The sequence below is a fragment of the Saimiri boliviensis genome, chromosome 3 (genome assembly GCF_048565385.1).
Source record: "Saimiri boliviensis isolate mSaiBol1 chromosome 3, mSaiBol1.pri, whole genome shotgun sequence".
Lineage (NCBI taxonomy): Eukaryota > Metazoa > Chordata > Mammalia > Primates > Cebidae > Saimiri > Saimiri boliviensis.
This window is the reverse complement of record NC_133451.1, coordinates 36,258,547-36,284,202: the sequence shown is the minus strand read 5'-3', so window position 1 is coordinate 36,284,202 and position 25,656 is coordinate 36,258,547. Positions and strand designations below refer to the sequence as shown.

The window sequence follows — 25,656 nt, the reverse complement described above, 5'->3', positions numbered from 1 at the left end:
TCCTGACCTCAAGTGATTTGCCTGCCTTGGTCTCCCAAAGTTCTGGGATTACAGGCATGAGCCACTGCGCCCGGCCTACAGCCTTTAAAAAATGAGGCAAAGCAGAATCTGCATCCCCAGTCCCTCTGTCTCCATGAAACACATGCACTAGAAAGAGAGATCATTCATCACTGGCTGTGTTGCAGTCTCCCCTGTGGTCCCTCCTTCCTTCTTTCAATCATGGATGAATTCCCAGGGATGCTGCTTCATAAGCTTTTGCTCACAGTGAACAAGATTGGTGCTTTTTAAGAAGTTTAGAATGGCTGGTCAGTTAAAAGGGACTAGATTTACATTAAAAAAATAAAATCCACAAATAACTCCCTATGGTAGGCTGAAAAATGGCCCCCAAAAGATATCCACATCCTAATCCCTAGAACCTGTAAATAATATCTTATATGCCACCCCAGGCTCCAAATTAAAAGTGTTTGCGGAGGTGATTAAGTGTAGGGTTTTGAGATGGTACAGTTTGCCTGGTTTATCTGGGTGATAAACTAAACTCTAAATAAAATTAAATAAGTGCTTATGAGAGGGAGGTGGAAGGACATTTGATCACAGACAGAAGAGGAAGAGGCAATGTGACCAAACAGGCAGAGACTGGAGCAAGGAAGTCACAAACCAGGGAGCACTGGCGGCCCCCTATCCCTCCCTCTGAGCTGGAAGAGGCAAGGACCAGATTCACCCCTGGAGCCTCTGGAAAGAGTATGGCCCTGGTGACACCTTGATCCTTGATGCTTACCCCTCTATCAAGCCCACTGATACCAATTTCAGACTTCTCATCTCTAGAACTGGGAGACAATAAACTTCCATTGTTTTAAACCCTTGAGTTTGTAGTAATTTGCTGCAGCAGCACAGAAAACTAGTAACATCCCCAAATCATTTCATGCTTGAGGACCAAATTCGCTGTCCTTCCAGCTCTTCCTGGGAGGACCTGTGGAACGTGGAAGAGTCCCTTGGGCCAGCCCTGCATCTCCTGCCACCCTTTCTTTCCTTACCATGCTTCAGTTTGCTTCCTAGCATGTGTCACCATGGGACATTCTGTCATCGGTTTATTTGTTCGTGACCCATCTTTTCCACCCTTCTTCAAGTCTAACCCTCAGCACTTAAGATAGCAGCTGGTACACAGTAGGCAGTCAAATGTGGAATAAATGAACGATTTAACAGCTATATAATAAAAATGAAAGCACTACTGGCGAACCTTGTGTCTGTCTGAAATCAGTCAAAACATTTCCAGTTTGTGCCAGCCATGTCACCCAGGTGTTACGATGATGGGCTTAGGAGACAGAAAACCCTCATACTATGGGACTTTGGGCCTCAGCCACTTGATCTGTAAATGGGCATAATGGTATTCCTATCATATGGTGGTGCTGGGGGTTATATGAGCAAATATTCATAATAAGCATAGACCAGGGGTGTCTTACCTACCCCTGATTGGATATAGCATATTAAAGCACAAACCCCCTGCACTCCCCCCCAAAAAAGATGGAGGTCTAGTACACAAGAAAGATGTAATCTAGTTGCCAGGACCTATGCATAAAAACAAGAGTATTAACAATATAAAGTAGTACGTGTTTCTGGAATAAGGGCCAAATGGTATATTTCTATCAACTCTGACACCAGTTGAAAGACAGAAACCCCGACAGAGACTCAGCAAGAAAAAATTTCAGGCCAATATCCATGATGAACATAGATGGAAAAATCTTCAATAAAATACTGGCAAGCTGACTACAACAGCACATTAAAACGCTTATCCACCATGATCAAGTAGGCGTCATTCCAGGGATGCAAGGCTGGTTCAACATATGCAAGTCCATAAATATAATTCACCACATAAACAGAACCAAAGACGAAACCACATGATTATCTCAAATGATGCAGAGAAGGCCTTTGACAAAATTCGACAGCGCTTTGTGCTAAAAATCCTCAATAAACTAGGTATTGATGGAACGTATCTCAAAATAATAAAAGCTATTTACGACAAACCAAGAGCCAATATCATACTGAATGGGCAAAAACTGGAAGCATTTCCTTTGAAATCTGGCACTAGACAAGGAGGCCCTCTCTCACCACTCCTATTCAATATAGTACTGGAAGTTCTAGCCAGAGCAGTCAGGGAAGAAAAAGAAATAAAGCATATTGAGTTAGGAAAAGAAGTCAAACTGTCTCTATTTGCAGATGACATGATTGTATATCTAGAGGACCCCATCGTCTCAGCCCAAAATCTCCTGAAACTGATAAGCAACTTCAGCAAAGTCTCAGGATACAAAATCAATGTGCAAAAATCACAAGCATTCCTATACACCAGTAACAGACTTAAGGAGAGCCAAATCAAGAACGAACTGCCATTCACAATTGCTACAAAGAGAATAAAATACCTGGAATACAACTAACAAGGAACGTAAAGGACCTCTTCAAGGAGAACTATAAACCACTGCTCAACGAGATAAGAGAGGACACAAACAGATGGAGAAACATTCCATGTTCATGGTTAGGAAGAATCAATATTGTGAAAATGGCCATACTGCCCAAAGTAATTTACAGATTCAACGCTATTGCCATCAAGCTACCAATGACCTTCTTCACAGAACTGGAAAAAAACACCTTAAACTTCATATGGAATCAAAAGAGAGCCCGCATAGCCAAGTCAATTCTAAGCAAAAAGAACAAAGTGGGAGACAGCACACTACTGGACTTCAAACCATATTACAAGGCTACAGTAATGAAAACAGCATGGTACTGATACCAAAACAGAGATATAGACCAATGGAACAGAACAGAGGCCTCAGAGGCAACACAACACATCTACAACCATCCGATCTTTGACAAACCTGACAAAAACAAGCAATGGGGAAAGGATTCCCTGTTTAATAAATGGTGTTGGGAAAACTGGCTAGCCATGTGCAGAAGGCAGAAACTGAACCCCTTCCTCACACCTTACACTAAAATTAACTCCAGATGGATTAAAGACTTAAACATCAGACCTAACACCATAAAAACCCTAGAAGAAAATCTAGGCAAAACCATTCAGGACATAGGCATAGGCAAAGACTTCATGACTAAAACACCAAAAGCATTGGCAACAAAAGCCAAAATAGACAAATGGGACCTAATCAAACTCCACAGCTTCTGCACAGCAAAAGAAACAGTACTTAGAGTGAATCAGCAATGAACAGAATGGGAAAAAATTTTTGCAGTTTACCTGACAAAGGGCTGATATCCAGAATTTACAAAGAACTAAAACAGACTTATAAGAAAAAAACAAACAAGCCCATTCAAAAGTGGGCAAAAGATATGAACAGACACTTTACAAAAGAAGACATACACGAGGCCAACAAACATGAAAAAATGCTCATCATCACTGGTCATTAGAGAAATGCAAATCAAAACCACATTGAGATACCATCTCACACCAGTTAGAATGGCCACGATTAAAAAAATCTGGAGACAACAGATGCTGGAGAGGATGTGGAGAAACAGGAACACTTTTACACTGTTGGTGGGAGTGCAAATTAGTTCAACCATTGTGGAAGACAGTGTGGCAATTCCTCAAGGACCTAGAAATAGAAATTCCATTTGACCCAGCAATCCCATTACTGGGTATGTATCCAAAGGATTATAAATCGTTCTACTATAAGGACACATGCACATGAATGTTCATTGCAGCACTGTTTACAAGAGCAAAGACCTAGAACCAACCCAAATGCCCATCGATGATAACTGGACAGGGAAAATGTGGCACATATACACCATGGAATATTATGCAGCCATCAAAAATGATGAGTTCGTGTCCTTTGTAGGGACATGGATGAACCCAGAAACCATCATTCTCAGCAAACTGACACAAGAGCAGAAAATCAAACACCGTATGTTCTCACTCATAGGTGTTGAACAATGAGAACACATGGACACAGGGAGGGAAGCACTACACACTGGGGTCTGTTAGGGGGAAATAGGGGAGGGACAGCAGGGGGTAGGGATTTGGGGAGAGATAGCATGGGGAGAAATGCCAGATATAGGTGAAGGGGAGGAAGGCAGGAAGTCACACTGCCATGTGTGTACCTATGCAACAATCCTGCATGTTCTTCACATATACCCCGAAACCTAAAATGCGATAAAAACAAAAACAAACAAAAAAACAGATGTGAACACCAAGATACAGTTGACCCTTGAGCATGGATTTGAACTGTGCAGGTTCACTTATAAGTGGATTTTTTTTCTAAAAAAAAAAAAAAAAAGAAAAAAAGAAAAAGTTGGTATTGTTATATCCTGGAAAAGAGGTATTAAAAGAGTTGTGATTAAAAAAAAAAGATAGAAACCCCAATTACAACAACAGTTTCATAGAGAAAAATCACTCCCTCTATGGAACTATGTACACATGTGTAACATTTTACCTTTCAGGATACTCTTAAATCACCCCATTTCTAAAGCCCAGGATTTCGTCCCCAGCCTCTACTCCTCCTTTACTATCATTTTCTGCTGGTAATTCATAGATCAGGTAGAAAATAGGACAGGAGAGAGGCAGCACAAGCACCTCCTCCCTCTCCCTACCTCAATACGTCTCCTCTCCCTTCCCCTCCTGACCCTCCCCCTCCACAATCCGCTCTGAAATCCTGATGCTTTTCATGCCTGCAATAGTTTGTTTATCTTGGACTCTTTAAAAGCAAACAAACCAACAAACAACAACTAGTCAGGAGGATAGGTAGTAGGAAACAAAAGAAGCCAAAGAAAAGGAGAAAAGGGCTTAGAAGTGTTGGAGAAACAAGGAAGGCAGACTGGATTAAAATAATGTAACCGAAGCCATCATAAAACATTACTCATTGAAAAATCTCAGGCCAACTTTATGATGGTGAATTCAGGAGGCGTACAAGGGCAAGGCGAAAGAAAGGAGGAGAGAAAGACGGGAGGAAAGGAAGGAGGGGGGAAAGACAAGGCAGGCAAGAAAGGGAGGAAAAGCAGGCGGGCACATCCAGAGTGACACAGAGGCTGACCAAGATTGATCCCGGGGCACCTGGATCCCGCCCTCTGCTGCTACGGCCAAGACCACAGGAGCAGGCTGCGCTGAATGAAGTGACTGCTGAGATTTAACAGCCCCACTCTAAAGCTACCCCTTCCCTGTTCCTTAAAGAAGTCCACATCATTCGTGGCTTTTACGCTCCCCTCCTTCCCCGGGAAAACCACAGGATCCATCCTGTCCTTGCAAGCTGTGCAATGACAAAGGACGCTGTGGGGATCTCCTCGTTCAGAATCAGGTTTGCAGTTTGGTTCCTCCCCGGTGGACCTCCCATTAGGGCACACCACAAGGCTTTCCTACGGACCGGGTCCCATACCTGAGGGCCATGCTTCTGCGCCTCTCCGGAGCTTGGCAGGGACAGCTTCTTCCTGGTCGGAGGTTCAGACCTCTCTCACCTCGCCCTGGGTTTCCCTTCCCCAGCAACATTCCTTCTCTAGATCAGACGGACAGGGCTCTAATGTCCAAGGTTGTGTGACTGCTGACGAAGAGGGTGGGGACGAATATACTTACACCCAACCTCTGCATGCCTGTGTCTACGATTATTCTTCCTTATATGATGTGTCATATCAAATTTAATTCATTTCTTTTTTCATAGGTCACTCCCACTTCTACATCTTGCTTTTAGCAAGGACTTCTCCTTGAACTCCCGACCTCAGGCGATCCGCCCGCCTTGGCCTCCAAAGTGCTTGGATTACAGGCGTGAGCCACCATGCCCGGCCCTAGCAAGGACTTCTCCTAAGTCCAGGCGCAACAAAGACGTCGTCCAGGTCTGCCAGGCGATACACGGCAATGAGAAGCAATACACTCTTTGGACGTAAGAGTGGGTTCCAAAGGAACAGTCTATCAGCTCTCTTCCTTGCATCCCTTTTGGCGACAGCTAGCTTAAAGGTAAGAATTCAGTTGTTGGGTGCCCTTTATTACTGAACAAAATCAAAATTTGCTTTCTCTTTGGTGTATAAAAAAGCAACAGGCAAGCAAAGGGCAAATCCTTCACAACCACTGCTTGGTTTACACAGGGGAAAAATGAACACCATTAGGATGGCTGTGTCCCCTCATTGCTGCTGCAGCCCTGTGGAATCGGACTCTGTCTGGTATTTGAAGGCCATGCTAATGCCATGTCAGTCATGGGTGAAGCCTCCTTGCTAGGAGGGTAGCAATGGAAGTGGGGGAAGGGGGAAGTCTGGGGGAGCCCAGAAGTTTTCTAACCAGGCAGAGAAATTGACTGAGTATTCAATAGGAAGTCAAAGGCATATGGCATAGACTCAATCCATCTGGAAAGAGCTGCCTTTAAATAGTGACGGCGTTGAAGAATGACAGGGACATTTCAAAAGTACACAGGAATCCACTTGTAGAAGTTTTACTGTCCAAATGTGGAACAACTAGAGTATTAAAATAATTACTAATATATAGCATTATAGCCCATGAATAGAACAAGGACTTACGAGTCCACACTAAGATACATAAAGGGAAAGGGAATGCACTACCGTACAAGTAGAAAACCAGCTAACAGACATATGAGAAGTACTGGAACCAGAAAAATCACCATTGGATAGCCATTCATCATAATAATTGATGTCAGTAAGAAGTATCAATGGACGGTAGGACTAGTGGATGAAACTGTGAGGAGGACAGGATATTTAGTCTCAACGTAACTTCCCTCCTACACGATTAAGGATGAAATAGTATCCTTACATTAGAGAAACCTTTCATACGGCACCTTAACCAAGTAATCAAAAGTAATAGTGCCAAAATGAGATTAATCAATAGCATGTGGCTCCTGACAGGATGCACTGAGAACACAACCTCACCTCTGTGATTTCCTGACAAAAGAGCACACTCTGAGTTGAACCATGAGGGATATTCTGCAAAACAACTGGCCTGGACTCTTAAAACAATGTAATGTTACGAAAAAGCAAAGAAAGACAGAACTATTCCAAATTCTTGGAGATTTAAGAGACACGGCAACTGATGCTCTCTGCATGTCCTTCTTGCTAAAAGGTCACTATTGGCATAATCGGTGAAATCGGAATAAGATCTGTAGAGTAAGTAATGGTATTACATTGATGTTAATTACCTGCTTTTGAACATTGTACTGGGATGATAGATGAGAATGATTCTGGAGAGGGGTGGAACAAGATGCCCAAACAGAAGCCTCCGCTGATCTTCCCTTCATCAGAGCCAAATTTAACAAGTTTGGAACACCAAATTTAGCAACTATCATCTACACAAACAAGCACCGTATTTATAAGAACCAAAAATCAGATACGCAGTCACAGTGCCTGGTTTTAACTTCATATTGCTGAAAGAGGCACTAAAGAGGGTAGGAAAGACAATCTTGAACTGCTGATGCCAATTCCTTGGCAGTGGCTGCTGCATGATGTGGAGAGAGAATCCGTGTGTCTGTTTGGGGGAGGGAGAGTGCAGTGATTGTGGGACTCGGTGCTGCCCTATCACAGCAGAAAGCAAAACCAGGCTGAAGTCAGCAGAGCCACGACCCCCCTGCCTATGCACACACAGAGGGAGCAGCTGGACCAGCTCTAGCCAGAGGGGAATTATACATTCCAGTGGTTGGAACTTGAGTTTTGACAAGCTTGCTACCATGAGCTAAAGTGCTCTGCAATCCTAATGAACTGGAAGATAGTCTAGGCCATAAGAACTGCAGTTCCTAATCAAGACATCAGTGCTGTGCTGGGGCCAGAGCCAGGGGACCTGGGAGAGGCGGGGCGCCTGATCTACTGAGACACCAGAGTGGCTACGGGTGAACCTGTGCCATGTGTTCCAAAAACTCAGGCAGCACAGCTCACAGCAATGAAAGTGACTCCTTCCTTGTACTTGAGGAGAAGAGAGGGAAGAGTAAAGAGGCCTTTGTCTTGCATGTGGGATACCAGCCCAGTCACATTAGGATGGGGCACCAGGCAGAGTCATGAGGCCCCCATTCCAGGTCCTAGCTCCTAGATGACATTTATAGACACACCCTGAGCCAGAAGGGACTGCACTGCCTTGAAAGGAAGAACCAAGTCCTGGCAAGCTCCATCATCTGCTGAGTAGAGAGCCCTTGGGCCCTGAATAACCAGCAGCGATACCTGGGTAGTATGCTGTGGGCCTCGGGTGAGACGCTGAGATGCGCTGGCTTCCGTGAGACCCAGCACGTTCCTAGCCATGGTGGCTGTGGGGAGAGCTTCTACTTGAGAAGAGCAGAGGGAAGAGTAAAGTGGACTTTGTCTTGCACCTTAGGTACCGGTGGGGAAGAACACCAAGCGGGTTCTTGGGGTCCCTAATTCTAGGCCTTGGCTATTGAGTGGCATTTCTGGACTTGCACTTGACCACAGGGGAGCCCACTGCCCTGAAGGATGTGCCCTAGGCCTGGCAGCATTTACCACGAGCTGCCTGAGGACCCCCTTGGGCCTTAAGTGAACGTCGGCAGTAGCCTGGCAGTGCTTCCTGTGGGCCTGTGGTAGTAATGGCGATAGGGAGAGGATCCTTTGCTCGGGAAAAGGGGAGGGAAGAATGGAAATGACCTTGTCTTACGGTTTGAGTGACAGCTCAGCCCCAGTAGAATGGAGCGCCAGGTAGATCTCTCTGGTTTTCGCCTTCAGTCTCTAGCTCCCGCCTTGAACCATAACAGATTCATGGTTATGAGAAGGAACTGTTTCCCTCTGTTTAACCCAATTACTTACTGCCCTGAAGGGAAGGATGCTGCCTGACTGGCTTCAGAACTTGTTGACTGTAGAGCCTTAGGGCCTTGAGCAAAGGTAGGAGGTAGCTAGGTAGCAGTTACAGCGGGCCTTGGGTAGGACCCAGGGCTGTGCTATAATTTTATTTGTAGCTATTATAAATGTGATTTCTTTTTGAATTGTTTGCTCTTAACACATAGAAATGCTAGATTTTTGTATGTTGATTTTGTATCCTGTGACTTTACTTAATTTGCTTATTAGTTCTAATAGTTCTTTGGTGGAGTCTTTAGATTTTCCCATATATAAGGTCATATCATCTGCAGACAACATGGTGAAACCTCGTCTCTACTAAAAATACAAAAAATTTGCAAGGCGGGAGGATCACTTGAGGTCAATAGTTCAAGACCAGTCTGGCCAACACAGTGAAGCTCTGTTTCTACTAAAAAATACAAAAATTAGCTGGGCATGGTGGCAGGCTCTCATAATCCCAGCTACTCAGGAGGCTGAGGCAGGAGAATTGTTTGAACCCTGGAGGTGGAGGTTGCAGTGAGCCAAGATTGTGCCACTGTACTCTACCCTAGGTGACAGAGTGAAACTCCATCTCAAAAAAAAACAAAAAAGATATTCTGTATAAATTCGAGCATGGAAAAAGATCTTGGAAGGCAGCTCATCAAAAGTCTACCAAGTTTTCTGAATTTACACATCCTGTATATGTACTGAAGACCACATACCGTCCCCGTCCTAGGATGAGAACTCTGGAGGCAGATACAAGGTATAGTTCCTGTCCTCAGACTGTTGCTGATCTTAGAGAAGGACTCACAGTCCAGAACTTTGGGGCTTGTCAGCCGTCTGCCCTTCCTACTACACATGAGCTCCTCACAGGCAATGCTTCATCCAGCCAGCATCCAGCTTGCATGGAGCACTTCATTCTTACTACTCAAATGCAGGAATGCCTGGTGAATGACAGGTGGGAATGAAGGTGTGGGGGTATGAGATATCACAAACGATTTGAATAGAGGGTCTATACTCCTTTCCACAATCAAATCTCATACCATCCAGTGGTCCAAACTACAAGCCGGATGCAGGAACTTGGAGAGATGGGAGAGACTGTCGTTCTTCCTTCCCAGCTTGGGAAAACAGCAAACCTCCATTACGTAATTCCAAGGGTCAAGGATGTCCTGCTCCAAGGGTTCTATTCAACAACTTCTAATGTGGCTGCTGGGAAGTGGTTGCATTTATAGAGGGTGGAGTATTTGGAAGGGAGATGTAATAGAATGGCACATGTAAATTCAACTTCATCTTCTGCTAATGTTTAAAAAACATGGCCTGAGATTTCATGTAACCTGGTCAGAAGGCGAAGCAGACAAATATTTAGTGAGCCACTACTAGGGGCTGAGGTCCTGACCCAAGAGAAATCAGTGAAAACAACTACCAGGAGCTGTGCCACCTTTATAGAAGAAACTAGAGACTGCTCGTCCAACTTTATAGACAGTACTGAATCTATAGTTGAAAAACGACCAGAAGATAAATTCTTTGACTGCTCCATCTATTTTTTTTTTCCAGCATAACCATTTCCTAGTTTTCTGGGCAGTCTTTGAAAACTCAAGGGACAAATTTTTCTGATTTGTTTCCTTTTTTTCTACTGAGGCTACGCTTCTGCTATTTTGGAGAACTTGGAAGATTATATGCAGACCTTTGTTATCAGCATCCTGAAATAGTCCATTTCATGCATTCTCAATAGCCAGTGAGCCGGTGTGCTAGGACAGCCCTTTTCAGGGGAAAAAAACCTATAAACACATCCCTGCATACAAACATCCTGTCAAGCCCGGTGCCTGGCCTCAGTGTGGTTTTTTGTTGTTGTTGTCATTACAACATAGTGATAATGTCACTCCTTTCTTCCTCCTGTGGTCTTTACAATAGCATATCACAGTCATTTTCACGAGTCTGAAAAACATTTCACATGGCCCTTTCCTCTATTCAAGATCTGATACTATTTATTTTTCCCTATGTAGTAGTGAGCCTACTGTCCTTATGACAGGTGTGTGATGACTGCTCAGCTGTGTGCAGCATCACTGACCTCACAATGGCTTCACTGGGCTTTGGTGTACACCAGGCACTGTGCTAGGTTCTGGGGATACGGCGGAAATCAGGTGCTCCCTGGGAGAGCTTAGAGTCGTATTGTGTATGTGTGTGTGTGTGTAAGTATGAGACAGAGAGAGAGAGAGAGAGAGAGAGAGAGAGAGAGAGAGAGAGAGATATCGATTGATCCTGGTGAAGCAGGATGGCATTTAGATGAACATTTGGGAAGATTCATCACACCATCCCAGCAGTTCAGCAGAGTGGTTAGGTGAGTGACTTAATGATCAGAGTGGTCAGCAATTCCACCCCCACCACTTAACTAGCTTGCTGACTTCTAGGCAAGTTTCTTCCCCTCTGTGAGTTTCAGTGGCCTAATCCAGAAAATGTGAATGATCATAGTTACAGTGTATGAGGATTGTTTTGAATATTAAATGAGATAAGGATGCATAGTGCTTGCTGTAGTGTCTGGCATGTGGCCAGTACTTAATAATTACAATAAGCTGTTAACCGCTGAGTGTCTACTATGTGCCCAGGACTGTTCTGGGGACTTTCACCTTTCACGTATTAATACGTTTCAACTTTACCACAACCCTTTAAGGTGGAACCATTGCCCAAGGTTATAAAAGTTGAATTATTATTAATGAAGGTATTATTGCTGTTGTTTTTATTATTATAATTTTCCTGGCATCCATACTAGTAGGTTTTTTTTTTTCTTAGAGTCCGCTGGATTACAAAAGAAGCAGTTTCTGCTCCAGATTCTCTAGATTTAGGCTGAATTTTATAGGTGCAGTTGCATCAATTCACCAGTAGGTGGCAGAATATAGCAGTTATTTTTACTCCAATCTCAAGAGAAGAAGGACATGGTACAAGGCCTCAGGACCAGGCACAGTGGCTCATGCCTGTAATCCCAGCATTTTGGGAGGTTAAGGCTGATGGATCGCTTCAGGTCAGGAGTTTTAGAGCAGCCTGGCCAACATGGTGGAATCCTATCTCTACTAAAAATACAAATATTAGCTGGGTGTGGTGGTGCACCTGTAGTCCCAACTACTTGGGAGGCTAAGGCAGGAGAATTGCTTGAACCTGGGAGGCAGAAGTTGCAGTGGGCCAAGATTGTGCCACTGCACTCCAGTCCGTGTGACAGGGCAAGACTCCATCTCAAAATAATAAAAATAATAGAAAGCTTCAGAAACAAGAATTATGGGCTAGGCATGGTGGCTCACGCCTGTAATCCCAGCACTTTGGGAGGCGGAGGTGGGAGGGTCATTTGAGGTCGGGAACTGGAGACCAGCCTGGCCAACATGGTGAAACCCCGTCTTTACGAAAAATATAAAAATTAGCCAGGGGTGGTGACGTGCGCCTGTAATCCCAGTTACTCAGGAGGCTGAGGCTGGAGAACTGCTTGAACATGAGAGATGGAGGTAGCAGTGAGCTGAGATCAGGCCACTGCACTCCAGTCTGGGTGATGGAGTAAGACTGTGTCTCAAAAAGCAAAAAACAAAAAGAAACAAGAATTATGGCCCAAACAGTGCAGGTACTTTGCTATGTGGCAAGGTTAGAGAGTAGGTGATATGGTATTTTAGATGGTTACCGTATTAGTCAGAGTTCTCCAGAGGGCCAGAACTAATAGGACAGACATATATGTAGAGGGTAGTTTATTAGGTATTAACTCATCACAAGGTCCCACAATAGGCTGTCTGCAAGCTGGGGAGCAAGGAGAGCCAGTCCAAGCCCCAAAATGGAAGAACTTGGAATCCAGTGTTCGGCGGCAGGAAGCATCCAGCATGGGAGAAAGATGTAGGCTGGGAGGCTAGGCCCGTCGCACCTTTTCACGCTTTTCTGCCTGCTTTATAGTTGGTGGCAGCTGATTAGATGGCGCCCACCCAGATTAAGGGTGGGTCTGCCTTCCCCAGCCCACTGACTCAAATCTAAATCTCCTTTGGCAACACCCAAACAGACACACCCAGGATCGATACTTTGCATCCTTTAAGCCAATCAAGTTGACACTCAATAGTAACCATCACATTTGCTGTCGTCTTTAAGCTTGATGAAAACATGGCTTCCTCTAGTACTGGCTGGATATGGGGTTTATTCTGGTCTGGCCAAGCAATGGTGGGGTCAAAAGGCTCCTGAAATTCTACAGAGGCCTCTTCACACAATGACCGCACATTAGAACTCTATCTGGGTTGGTCTCTGCCCACTGTACCTGTGGACAGTAATTCTGTGGATGAGCCTGGGGGAGGAAGGTGTCCGTGGAGCCCACAGGGTCTAGGTCCTTCCCCTGGGTTAGACCTGAGGCCGCTCCTCCCCCATGGCTGACCTTGGGCTTCTCCCAGACCCAGAGCTGCTCGTGGTGTGAGCCAGTCTCTGAGCTCCTCCTTCTACATGAGGGTACATGGCCATGAGCTGATAGGGAAAAGTAAGCCACAAAATATATATGGCCTAATGTGAAGGTTTTGCAGGGGAGAAACCCATTATTTGTTATTTAAAATTAACTCAGAATATCATGGGGGGAAAGGTAACATTTGTGTGAATGACTAGAATGAAATGGAAGGCACACAGAGATGTCAAGATCTGCCAGTAGTTTGTGGTCATCCTCTCCACGCTCCGAAGGCTCTCACATTTCTCCTGTACCCTGGTGGGGACAGTTTAAGGAAAAAGTTTGAGAAGCTATGTCCCTATTCTCTGGACTGAAGATTCCCGGCAGTAGGGGTCCTGTCTGGAGCAGACAAGATGCGGTTCATTAATGAATAAAGACGTGTGTGTGTGTGTGCGCGCGCGTGCGCGCGTATGTGTGCGTGTGTGCGTGCATGTGTGCGTGTGTGGGGTGTGTGTGCATGTATGTGTGCGCGTGTGTGCATGTGTGCGTGTGTGTGCGTGTGTGCGCGCATGTGCGTGCATGTGGGGGGTGTGTGTGTGCGTGTGTGTGTGTGTGTGTGTGTGTGTTTGTGTGTATGTGGTGGAATCCTACAGACTGACAGGAGCACAGACAGCTCGTGTTTCTAACAAGCTCAGCATCAGCAATCATTACTAAGGCATCTGCATAAAAACGTCAGACACCCCTGGCATCAGCACACAGTTACTTTCATTTCTATGACTGCACTACCAGAAGTACTGGTCAGGGTCCTATGAGGATCATATGACTTAAACATGTGACAGGCCTGGTCACGTGTGTCCAGCAAGTAGAAGGTTCTTAGGAAATGTTGGCTGCTTGCATGTTCATGGTAATTATGAGAATATTCATTTTCTTTTTTTTTTTTTTTTTTGAGACAGAGTCTCACTCTTGTCACCCAGGCTGGAGTGCAGTGGTGCAATCTTGGCTCACTGCAACCTCCGCCTCCTGAGTTCAAATGATTCTCCTGCATCAGCCTCCTGAATAGCTAGAATTACAGTCACGTGCCACCATGCCTGGCTAATTTTTTGTATTTTTAGTAGAGATGGAGTTTCACCTCATCTGGTCTCGACCTCCTGACCTCAGGTGATCGACCTGCCTCGTCCTCCCAAAGTGCTGGAATTACAGGTGTGAGCCACTGCATCTGGCTGAGAATGTTCTTTAACCATTGTGTGCTAGTTCCTTTTAGACACTGTGTAGAAATGGGGAACGTTTTGACCAAATCTTCTCTGGAACCACATGAGAACTGGGGTGTGTCCCCATCACAGAATATGTCTCTCATTTTGCTAAGTAGCCTTATCTGGGAGACGGCAGATGTCTGGAAGAAACCTGAAGCATTTGGACAAAGTTAAGTTCTAAAAATGACGTGGAAGTCTTAGAGGTGGCCATGTGGAGGGGAGTTTATGTAACATAGTCTTGTAAGGCTACAAATAGCTTTAAAAGGAAGCACAGCTCAGGGCCACCTGCTTGGAATAAACTACTTCAGGGCAATTCCCAGAATCTTACAGTACCTGCTGTGGACTGAATTGTGTCTTCCCCTAAATTCACGTGTTGAAACCCTCACTCAATGTGAGTGTACTTAGAGATAGGGCTTTCCAGGGGTAATGAAGGTTAGATGAGGTTATCAGGGTGGGATCCTAACCTAAGAGGATTGGTGGCCTTATGAGAAGAGGAGACAGAGCACTCCCTCCTGAGCAACCTTGGAAGATTAGCAAAGGCTTGGGAGCGAAGGTGAATGATGCTGGTGGGTCCAGAGCACACCGAGGAGAGGCCGTGTGAGGACACAATGAGACGGTGGCATCTGAAAGCCGGAAAGAGCCCTCCTAGGAATTAGATTTGCTGACACCCTGGTCTTGGACCTCCTGGCCTCCAGAAATCGGAGAGAATGAATTTCTTTTGTTTAAGCCATCCAGCCTAGATCATTTTGTTATGGTAGCTTTAGAAGACAGATTTAGGGCCCCAATTTGAAAGAATCTTAGAAGTCATACCACGCAACTATTTTATTTTATGAATGTGCTTCCGGATTCAAGACTGGAAGCAAGAACTGGTCGTAAGACAGGAAGAACCCCACAATTCGTCCCTGCTTGTAGATGAACCTATGTGCGCAGAGTTGGAACCCAATGCTCCTTTAAAGTATGGTATAGGACTAAGTTTTGCACTTGGAAAGACTGAGCAGTCTGGAGGCCTTAAACACCCCCCTAGAAGGGGTAAGACACTCTGCTAATTACTAAGACACCAAGAGGTAGAAGACCTCTGCTATTTGTTAAATGACTCGCCAACCATTCAGGCAACAGATATTTCCTGAGCACTTATTATGTGCCAAGTACTGAACTTGATTCCAGGGATGTAGAAAGAAACTGTCCAGGAAAGGAGACAGGTATATAGATACATGACTAATACAGTGTCCTAAGTACTAGATTCAAATATGTCATATCATATTCTATATAGGACAAGCTCTGGAGTAATGGTAGGAAGATTAGGAAAGGCTAATCTGTGGGCAAAGGTGGGCAGACAGTGGTTCTGGTAGATTTCTGGAGCACATTCCAGGAGAACCACGTGCACGCCCACTGCCCTGTTCTAAAACACCATCTCTTTCGTACCTGGATTACTGACTGCAACATTGTCTCACTGTCGCCTATACCTGCTAGTGTCTCCGTCGAATATATTTGCCACAAAAGAGTCATGATCTTTTTAGACCGTGAATCTGGATCATTATCACTTCCCCTGCCTAAAACTTTTCAGAGGTTTCTCATGCTGTCAGGATGTTTAGTAGCATGTAATAAGATAAAATATCAAAAGTACATAGTCCTTCTTCCGTACCTGCTGTCCATCGATATGCTTACGTATACACTTGGTTCTCATTATTTGTGGATCCTGCATCTGTGACTTCACGGACTTACTAACGTTAAGTTGTAACCCCCAAATCAATACTCATGGTGCATGTGTGGCCATTCCTAGAGTGTTCAGAGTGGCAAAACATTCTGAGTCATTAGATGCTTACATTTCTAGCTGAGCTCAAACAAGATGACACTGTATCATAGTGTAAACGGGTGTCTTCTCGTGGCCCCACTGTTTGCATTTTGTGTTTTTTGTTGGTGATGTCACTGTTAAAAATGGTGCTGACGTGTTGTCTAGTGGTCCTAGACGCAAGAAAGCTGTGATGTGCCTTACGGAGAAAATGTGTGTGTTAGATACACTTCGTTCAGAAATGAGTCATAGTGCTGTTAGCCTTGAGCTCAATGTTAATGACTTAACAATACCTATGTGAATAAAGTGCTTTTACAACCGAAACACACAGAAAACAAGGTTACATATTGGTCAGCGGGTAAAAATATTATGACCAGAGGCTTGTAGGAACCTAACCTCGTATTTCCCCTGAGAGCAATGGGGCAGTTTTCACTAACTCATTGTTTGAAGTGACTTTATAGAACATAACTACAGTGAATTACGATTATTGGCTATAGTAACTCACTTAAAATGAATAAGAGCCTCATATAATAATAGACCAAGTCTTTTCTATCACACACACAGCTTTCTGATGCATCGTCCCCTCTTTCTTTCTCTGGCCACACTGGCCTTCTTTCAAGTCTTTAAAATTTATGTTTTGTTCTTGATCTCAAGGACCTTGTCATCGACTATTTCCTTTGCCTTCTCGCCCCACCCCATCTAAACCAGCCAGTTTAAACCCCTGTTTTTCCACTTCATGTCACCTTTCACTTTACATTCTTAGTGCAACTTATGGTTCTATCTAATTCATTTTTTGGTGTCTTTCCTGCCTTCTCAACTATTGAACCCATGAGGGTGCAGCCTGCGAGCCACCTGCAAATCTCAACTCTGCTTGTTTGCTCTTAGGCAGAGGAGGATGAGCATATGAGGAAGACTGGGGAGGATGCTCAGAGAGGGAGGACGGAGTTGGGCTTTATTATCAAGAAGCAGGTGGGGAGAGACTCTTCCATCAAAGAGTGTCAGTTGCCTCAGAGATAAAGAAAGGATGGAACGGTGCACCTGGATTTCACCTCCAGGAGGTTGGGGTGAGAAATGCAGGCAGGTTGTAGAGCGGTGGAGGTGCATGCTGGGGTGCGGCAGGCTGAGGAATGCATGGGGCATATGAAAGGGAGGAGAGAGAACTCTCAGGGAGCTTGGCTGGGCTGGAGAAGGTGAAGGCAATAGTCACAGTGGACAAGGATATGGGTTACAGGATGGTTCTGTAGAGGGTGAAAGATAAATGCATTTTATAAGCCAAGAAGGAGAAAGATAGTTGAAAGAAGTTGAGAATAATAGAAAGCATGGAGGAAAATCTAGGATTGAGTCAAGAACACTAGTGAAGGGATGTACCTTAGAAAGACGTAGAGATCCACACTTTTCCCTTGGAGCCTAGAGGGAAAGAGGCAAGGGGGATTTTAAGTGGAGCCATTTCTAGATGCAGGATGGGAAGCTGGAGGACTGTAAGCTGAGCGTCTTGATGCGGGAGGCAAGTTGCCTGCTGGAAGGGCTAGAAGTGAAAGTTCCAAGTGACAAGGTTTGGAATGGTGTGTGGTGGAGAGGAAGCGCAACCACTGAAAGACAGCCGAGCAGTGCTGAGGGCTGGTCTCAGCTGGCCACCGAAAATCGGAATGATGCCAATACGCGTAGTTCCGGCATTCTTTCCCCCTCTCGGCAGTGCCCAGCAATCCAGGTGAAGGCCCATAGAACACGGGTTGCTACTCTGGTCCCAGGTTGAGGTATAAGGCAACAGGGCTTGGGTCTTGAGAGTGCCGAAAAGCATGGCTGAGGCCATGGACCTGGGGCCGGCACTTGATGGGCAGGGCTGCGTGGCCAAGAGGTTGGCTAAGGAAGAAGGAAGAGTCCTGCAGGGTGAGGATCCCAATGAGGTTGGGGGGTGGGGGCGGGTAAAAAGCAAGACCAGTGACCTGGCATCCTTGAGCATGAGGAGTTTGGAGCCACGAGAGATGGTGGTACTGGCCCATTAGGGTCTACAATGAATGACACAATTCAGGCAAGAGGAAATGTAGTGGAAGTGAGGATGACAAGAGCACAGAAAGTCTGAAAGGCTTTGCGCCCATGGTACTGAATGATCTGGGGCAGCTGCAGAGTCCCCACATGAGGGCAACAGTAGGGAAAAGGACAGAGTAGGCCAATGACAGGAACCTCAAAGGAAGATAAGGTTTGCAGATAGGAGGCAGCTTGATCATCTAGAATCTGGAAAGGGGAGCCGGAATAATGCATGCACTACTTTCAGGAGACAGAGTTGGGGGCGGGGATTAGGCTGGTTCCATTGGAGTAAAATACATAGAAGATTATATTGCAAGTTCGGCTAAAGATGGAAATGGTACAGGGCTTGGGGAAGAGACTCAGAGAGAAATAAAGAGAAGGAAGGTCTGTATTCACAGAACCTGGGTCCTAAACAGGAGAGCATACTGGCATCATCTGGAGGGCTAGTCATTATCCCAGTCTCTGATTTAGTGGGTCTTGGACGGGGCCTGAAAAACTGAATTTCTATTGCGTTCCCAGGTGAGGCTGGTGCCATAAGTCTTGGGACCACACACAGAGAACCACTGTGCTGAGGCATGGACATTACTGGAGAAGCTCGAAATTGCCTGGGGCCAGGGGATAGATTAACTGGAAATCTTTCAGTGTGGAGAATTGGTTGAACCATGCATTATCACATATACCTTAGAATCGTATCTCCGAAAAACAAACATAAAAAGGAAACAATTCTACTCAAACCTGAGTAAGCCAGAGAGAAAGAGACTTTGAGGACTGCTCTGTCTACTGGCTTTAAGGTTTTAGGTAACAAAAACTGTAGCAGAAGACTGAATGATAGAAAATTTAATGGTAAGTGGAGATAATAGGATTTTCCCACCAAAGCATGGAAAGATAAAATAGCTTACCTGTTGTGCAGATTGTCTGTTATGTTTCTCTAGAAGTTTAACTTCTCGTCCTGCAACAACAAAAAAGTTGAAAATTGAGATCTGTAGGTCGCCTCCTTTTTACAGCCACATAATATCATAAGTGTGACAGCAGGAAGCGTTTCCTAAGGGCCATTGGGCAATAATGTGGGGAAAGAGTTCCTGGCTTGGAACAACTTGCCCAGGAAGGCAAACGGTTTGACATTTATCAGCCTGAGGTTTACAGTCCAGCTCCTGACACTCAGCAATCAATTCACAGTTAACCACAATTTCAGTCTATAAAATAATATTGTAGTGAGATTTAAATGGCACAACATATAAAGTGTTGATCACACACTGGAAGTGTTGGAGTTGTCCAATAACCCAAAGCTATCTACTATGGTCTGAATGTTTGTGCCCCTGCAAATTCATATGTTGAAACCAATCCCCAGTGTGATAGTATTAGGAGGTGTGATGGTATTAGGAGATGGAGCCAGCCATGCAAAGAAAAGCTCTCATTAAACCACTGGGCTATTAAAAAACCTGAAGTGGTTCTGTATTGCCTACTGAATCTTAAATGTCCTCAGCTATGCATTCAAGGCCTCCTACAATATGACATGCATGGCCTTCCTAGTTTATCTGGGAAACTCTGGCTGCTTTCTATTTCCAGCCAAATTAGACTTTTCACTATTCTTTAATGCCAATGCTTCTATGCCTTTGCATATATTGCACATATTATTTCCCCCAGTTGGTATAGCTCTTTACCAATCAATACTTTACAAAATTCTATTCATCCTTTGAAACTCAGTTCATATACCACTTTTACCAGGAAGCCTTAAAAAAATTAAAAAATAAAGGTAATTACTCTATTTAAAATATTTCTAAAGGATCTTTAAGCTCTTTGTATTAGTCCATTTTCATACTGCTATGAAGAAATACCTGAGACTGGGTAATTTATAAAGAAAAAGAGGTTTAATGGACTCACAGTTCCACATGGCTGGGGAGGTCTCACCATCATGGTGGATGGTGAAGGAGAAGCAAAGGCACATCTTACATGGTGGCAGGCAAGAGAGCATGTGCAGGGGAACTGTGCTTTATAAAACCATCAGATCCCCGAGACTTATTCACTATCATGAGAACACCACAGGAAAAACCTGCCCCTATGATTCAATTACCTCCCACTGGGTCCCCCTCACAACATGTAGGGATTATGGTAGCTACAATTCAAAATGAGATTTGGTTGGGGACATAGCCAAACCATATCACTCTATCAAGGTGGACAGTTCTGACCACTTTCTGCCTTGGATTAGAGTACATTTATTTATACAATGTTCCCTCCATCAGACTATAAACCCTCAGTAGAGAAATGGTTTCATCAGTATTTATCTGTACATTGTATCTCCTGACACAGAGACTTGCATGTAGCTGGTACCTTGTACGTTTTAAAAAAATTTGACTTAAAAATATCATTGGCAATTTAAAGGTGCCTAATACCAATGTATAATATTAGAACACCACAATGTTCACATTTTATCATTTTGAAGAGGTATATATATATTCATTTATTTTTTAATATATCTGGAATTGGAATGTATCTCACAATCATTGGCACATCATGGTTACATTGGCAGCATTATTTTCTATCTTTGTGTTACATAAGATAATGGTACATGTTACAATCAATGACATCTAATATTTAATAAAACATAGCATTTAATCCTATGTTATAGTTCATTTCAGCAATATATTATGTAAAAACCTTATAAACAATACCCTATATTGAACAGATGTCTACTCTGTGCACAGTTACTCAAAGAAGTCACTCTAAGATGAAACTAACATGATCTAGGGATGAAGTAAGAATTTTATGAGTTCCAAGAACTATAAAGATCAGGTATCAAAATAGCAATAACCATGGAATCAGATGCATCAAAGAAGTTCTAATTTTTCCCAGAATGACTTTTTGAAATAATATATCTTTTCAAAAATAAATATTGTTTGGGTATACTGCTGGTACCTGGAAAACATATGTTTCCACATATGGAAACAAGTATAAATAATTCATTTGTTAAGCAAGCTAGCACTGGCATGACACTGGCTTGTACACAGGGAAGACCTGGTGCCTGGTACAGCCAATCAGCACTAAGCACTGTGGGAGCTTGGGAGAAGTAGTAACCCCACTGCAGCAAAGCTGCCAAGAAAGGCTTTATTGAAAAATGAGGCCATGAGAGATGGGTAGAAATTAGTTAGGCAGAGAGGACAGCTTTAGCAAAAGCAAAAAAGTAGAAAAGAACAGGACTTGTATGAAAGACAATGGAGAGAACTATGTTGGATTTTGGGGTCACAAGATGGATATGACGTATGTGGCCAGGTTACTGGGGCCCTTGAAAGTAGGTCCAGAAGACCAAATATGACATGATTGGCAAACCTAAGTAGGTTCTGAAGTGGTAAATGACAGGATGAAAGCAATATATTAGAAGGCATGACCTACCAGTTGTAAGCAGAGAAAATAGAAAGGGTTGGGTACAGAAAGACTTGCTAAGAGTTTACCCTTTGAATTTAATGATGAGATAAAAAGAGCCTGGTATGTGGTGGCATCAAAGGGAATCCAGAGGAAGGAGCAAATTTGGAAGTGATTTTTTTCAAGATTTTTTGGATTTTTGAGTTAGATTAATTTCTACTGCCCTGGGTTTCTCTTAGCACATTGGTTTATACGTTTTTTTACACATAGTATCATACAGAAGTTACATAGCCTCACTAGCTCATTCCTTGTGCATAAAATGACAATGATAGTAGTACCTTTTTCAGACAGTAGTCAGGTTTAAGTGAAATAACACAGTATGGTATGGAGCACACTAGTTGGTACAAAGTACAATTTCTTTTTCTTTGGTGGGGGTTAGAGTCTCACTTTGTTGCCCAGGAGGGAGTGCAGTGGTGTGATCTTGGCTCATCACAACCTCCGCCTCCTGGGTTCAAGCTATTCTCCTGCCTCAGCCTCTCAAGTAGCTGAGACTGCAGGTGTGTGCCACCATGACCAGCTAATTTTTGTATTTTTTTCCTTTGTCTTTTTTTCCTTTTTGCTCTGCTTTGTCCACGTTGAAATTTTTTGTATTTTTTTCAGTAGAGATGCGGTTTCACTGTGTTGGCCAGGCTGGTCTTGAACTCCTGACCTTCTGATCTGCCTGCCTTGACCTCCCAAAGTGCTGGGATTACAAGCATGAGCCACTGTGCCTGGCACAAAGTACAATTTCAACAGTGTTGGCTGTTTCTTGATTCATCACTGCTATCGTCATTATCCCCCTCTTCCTCACCACCTATTAGTTTTCAGTTTTTCTCTTGCCACTACAGTGGAAGTTCCTTGAGTCTAAGGATCTATCTCATTATCTCTATTTCTTCAAAAAGAAATGCAAAGTAGGAGTTTTGTAAATATGGACCACATTTTGAGGGAAAAAATTCCAGATTTCCATGGAAGAAGGAATTTGTATGACAAAAGAAGGAATTATTAGAATTATTCTTATTTTTGGAGGCTGAGAGAACAGAAGAATGGTGGCATGAATGGGGCAGTTGGCAGGAGGACAAGGTGTAGTGTTTCACAGATCCTGAAGTCAGCAGTTAATCTACTGGGCTGAAATGATGGACGGGAAGATGACAACAGAAAGGTGGTGGACAGGACGAATGCATCCAACTTCCTTCCATTGAAACACAGGCAGAAACCCAAAGGGAGAGCAACAGAGGAGGTAAAAACAGAAAGTGAAGTCACTGACCTCATAAATCAGCAACCTGACAAAGAGTTGACTCAATTTAGATGGTAGAATCATTAAGTTCCCAAGGAAAGTGAGAGTGAATTATGGAGGACTGAAATAAGAATAATTTGGAAGGTGTTTAAGAAGTTAGTTTACTAAATTCCTTCCTGTACTCCTTGGGTGGTTTCTGCTTTCCACCTCAACCAGAGAACACAGGTTGAGTGTCAGGAAAGGGTGAAACAGGGTTTTGGGACTGGAAACAACAGTAGAGGACACACAGTGGAGGGCAGGGGTTGCATACCAAAAACCGGGGATTCAGTGACCCTGAGAACAGAGAAACAGAGAATGTTGGGGTATGTGGTGGCATCAAAGGGAATCCAGAGGAAGGAGCAAATTTGCAGCCTGTTCCCCTCCTTGGTTCCATGGGAATGCCTGGAGGCCACCCTCTAGTTGTCCTGCAGACATCCAACAAAAGTCTCTACCATAAAGATAGAGATCAAAAGCAAGCAACCAATCAACAAAACGCACTTGGAGGAAACAGAGAAAGAAGAAAACCCAAAACAACAAACAGACAAAAAGCCAACCCCCAAACCAGACCCCAAATCATGGACAATAACATCTTGAACATGTTACTTGCACCCCAAAACAGAAAGCTATGCATTTTTTTAAAAAAAATAGAGAATAGGCTGGGCGTGGTGGCCCATACCTGTAATCCCAGCACTTTGGGAGGGTGAGATGGGCAGATCACGAGGTCAGGAGATCGAGACCATCCTGGCTAACATAGTGAAACCCTGTTTCTGCTAAAAATAACAAAAAATGGCTGGGTGTGTTGGCACGTGCCTGTAATCCCAGCTACTCGAGAGGCTGAGGCAGGAAAATCACTTGAATGAAGGAGTTGGAGGTTGCGGTGAGCCAAGATTGTGCCATTGCACTCCAGCCTGGTGATAGAGCAAGACTCCATTTCAAAAAAAAAAAAAAAAAAAAAAAAAAAAAAAAATCAGAGAACAAAAAAAAAGCTCCTTGAAATGGAAACAAAACAGCAAAAATAAACAGTTCAATAGAGAATCTAGAAGAAAAAGGTGAGGAAATCTTACACAAATTAGCAAAAGAGATAAGTCATTTAAAATAGAATTAAAAAGATAAAAGATAAATTAGAAGACTAATCCAGGAGGTCCAGTATCCAAATAATAAGAGTTCCAGGAAAAGAAAACAAACAAAAGGAAAGGAATTCATCACAAAATAATTTGAGAAAATTTTAAATAATTGAAGAACACGAGTTTCTAGATTGAAAGGACTCACTAACTGCCCAATGCAATGGTTAAAAATAGAATCAAAACCAAGATACATCACTGATATTTCAGAAGTAGGATAAAAGTAAAGATCCAGTAGCCCTCCAGAAAAAAACCAATAAACAATGACACACAAAGAGCAAGGCATCAGCATGATTTCAGGCTCCTTAAACACACATACACGCAAATAATTCTACATCTGGCCAATCTACCAAGTGAGTGGGCAGGATAAAGACATTATCAGATATGAAAGGTCTCAAAATGTTTATCATCCCTCCATCTTTTCTCAGGCTATCAGAAGCTACTTTAAGATGTAAAAAAGCAAGTGAGGGAGTAAACCAAGAAGGACTGAGGAAGGATAGCGGAAATAGGGCATTAAACACAGAAGAGAGGCAAATGTATTACCAAGGATGGTGGTGATGGGAGATCCCAGAATGCCTCCAGATAACACAAGAGAGGGCACAGCTTGTTCAGACTGGAGAAGCTAAGAAGGCTCTGGCAGCCTTCTTTTAAGAGATGAAATGGACAAAATAACTGAAGTGTCCCAAAGAGAAAGATTTAAACAACATGGAAATAATTTGGAGTTGAATCAGTGGTAGGTATACAAAACAGTAAATGAGAAACAAGCCCTTTGCTACCTTTAGAAAAATGTTGTACAGGAAAGGAAATATAATGGTAATCACCTCCCTGATTTAGCTTTCAAGAGTATTTACATAGTTATAAAATTCATCTAACCTAAATTAAAGGCGGGGGGTTCAGTGGAGAATGGTAGCATTCCTTATGTATGGTGGGGCTAGAGGTGGTAGCTTCTTCCACTGTGGAAGATGATGCTTATTACTGGGAACAAAACCCATCAGAGAAATAGTAATAGAAGTGTGTAGTTAGAGAGAAAGAGGCAAATAACAAAGCAATCACTTAAAAGAGCCATTTCCTTTGAGAAAAGAAAAAATGTGAGCAGACTAGGCTTGACCTGGAGATTTGAGGACCAACCTAGTCATAAGAGAAAGTCATGAGGAAGAGTGAATTAGATGATAAAGCAGTTGTGATCTTCCTTCTGAATGAGCCAGCTCACATCCATTTATTTAACTTACATTAATTATTAAACATCTAATGCTGCAGCCCAGACCACAAGCTAGTAGGGATCACAGCCTAGAGGAGTAAGAAATCAAGCTTATAACTTAGTGGGGTGGGTGCACATAAACAATTATAATGCAGTAATATAATAGAGATTATAAGTAAAACACTATGAAAATGGGGTGAGGGTGGGGTCCTACAGTCACTCTTTCTGAATATCCTAAAGCTGCACAGTCAAAATGGTAAATATAAAACAACGTGGCTACTTAAATTACTTAAAATTAAATATACTAAAAGTTCAGCTCCTTGGTTGCACTAACGAGCCACACTTCAAGGGCTCAAAAGCCACATGTGGCTAGTGGCTACTGTATCGTACACTACAGACACAGAACATGTTCCTCATCACAGAAAGTTCTGTTGGATAGTGCTGTTCTACACATTCTTAAATGGCGTTTTTTACAGCATATTCAAGT

The 25,656-nt window shown here is 43.5% G+C and overlaps 1 protein-coding gene across 3 annotated transcripts in view; it reads right to left on the bottom strand.

Annotated features, from left to right (window-relative positions):
- Positions 1–25,656, bottom strand: part of PGCKA1 (PDCD10 and GCKIII kinases associated 1) — a 124,860-nt gene that overhangs the window by 13,882 nt on the left and 85,322 nt on the right. For 2 of the 3 annotated variants that reach the window (XM_010338179.3, XM_074395991.1), the window contains exon 2: positions 19,081–19,130. The gene's annotated coding sequence lies outside the window, so the exon portion shown is untranslated. Of the gene's footprint in view, positions 1–5,363; positions 18,984–19,080; positions 19,131–25,656 lie in introns of those variants that run through there. The other variant, XM_074395992.1, reaches the window with a different exon arrangement.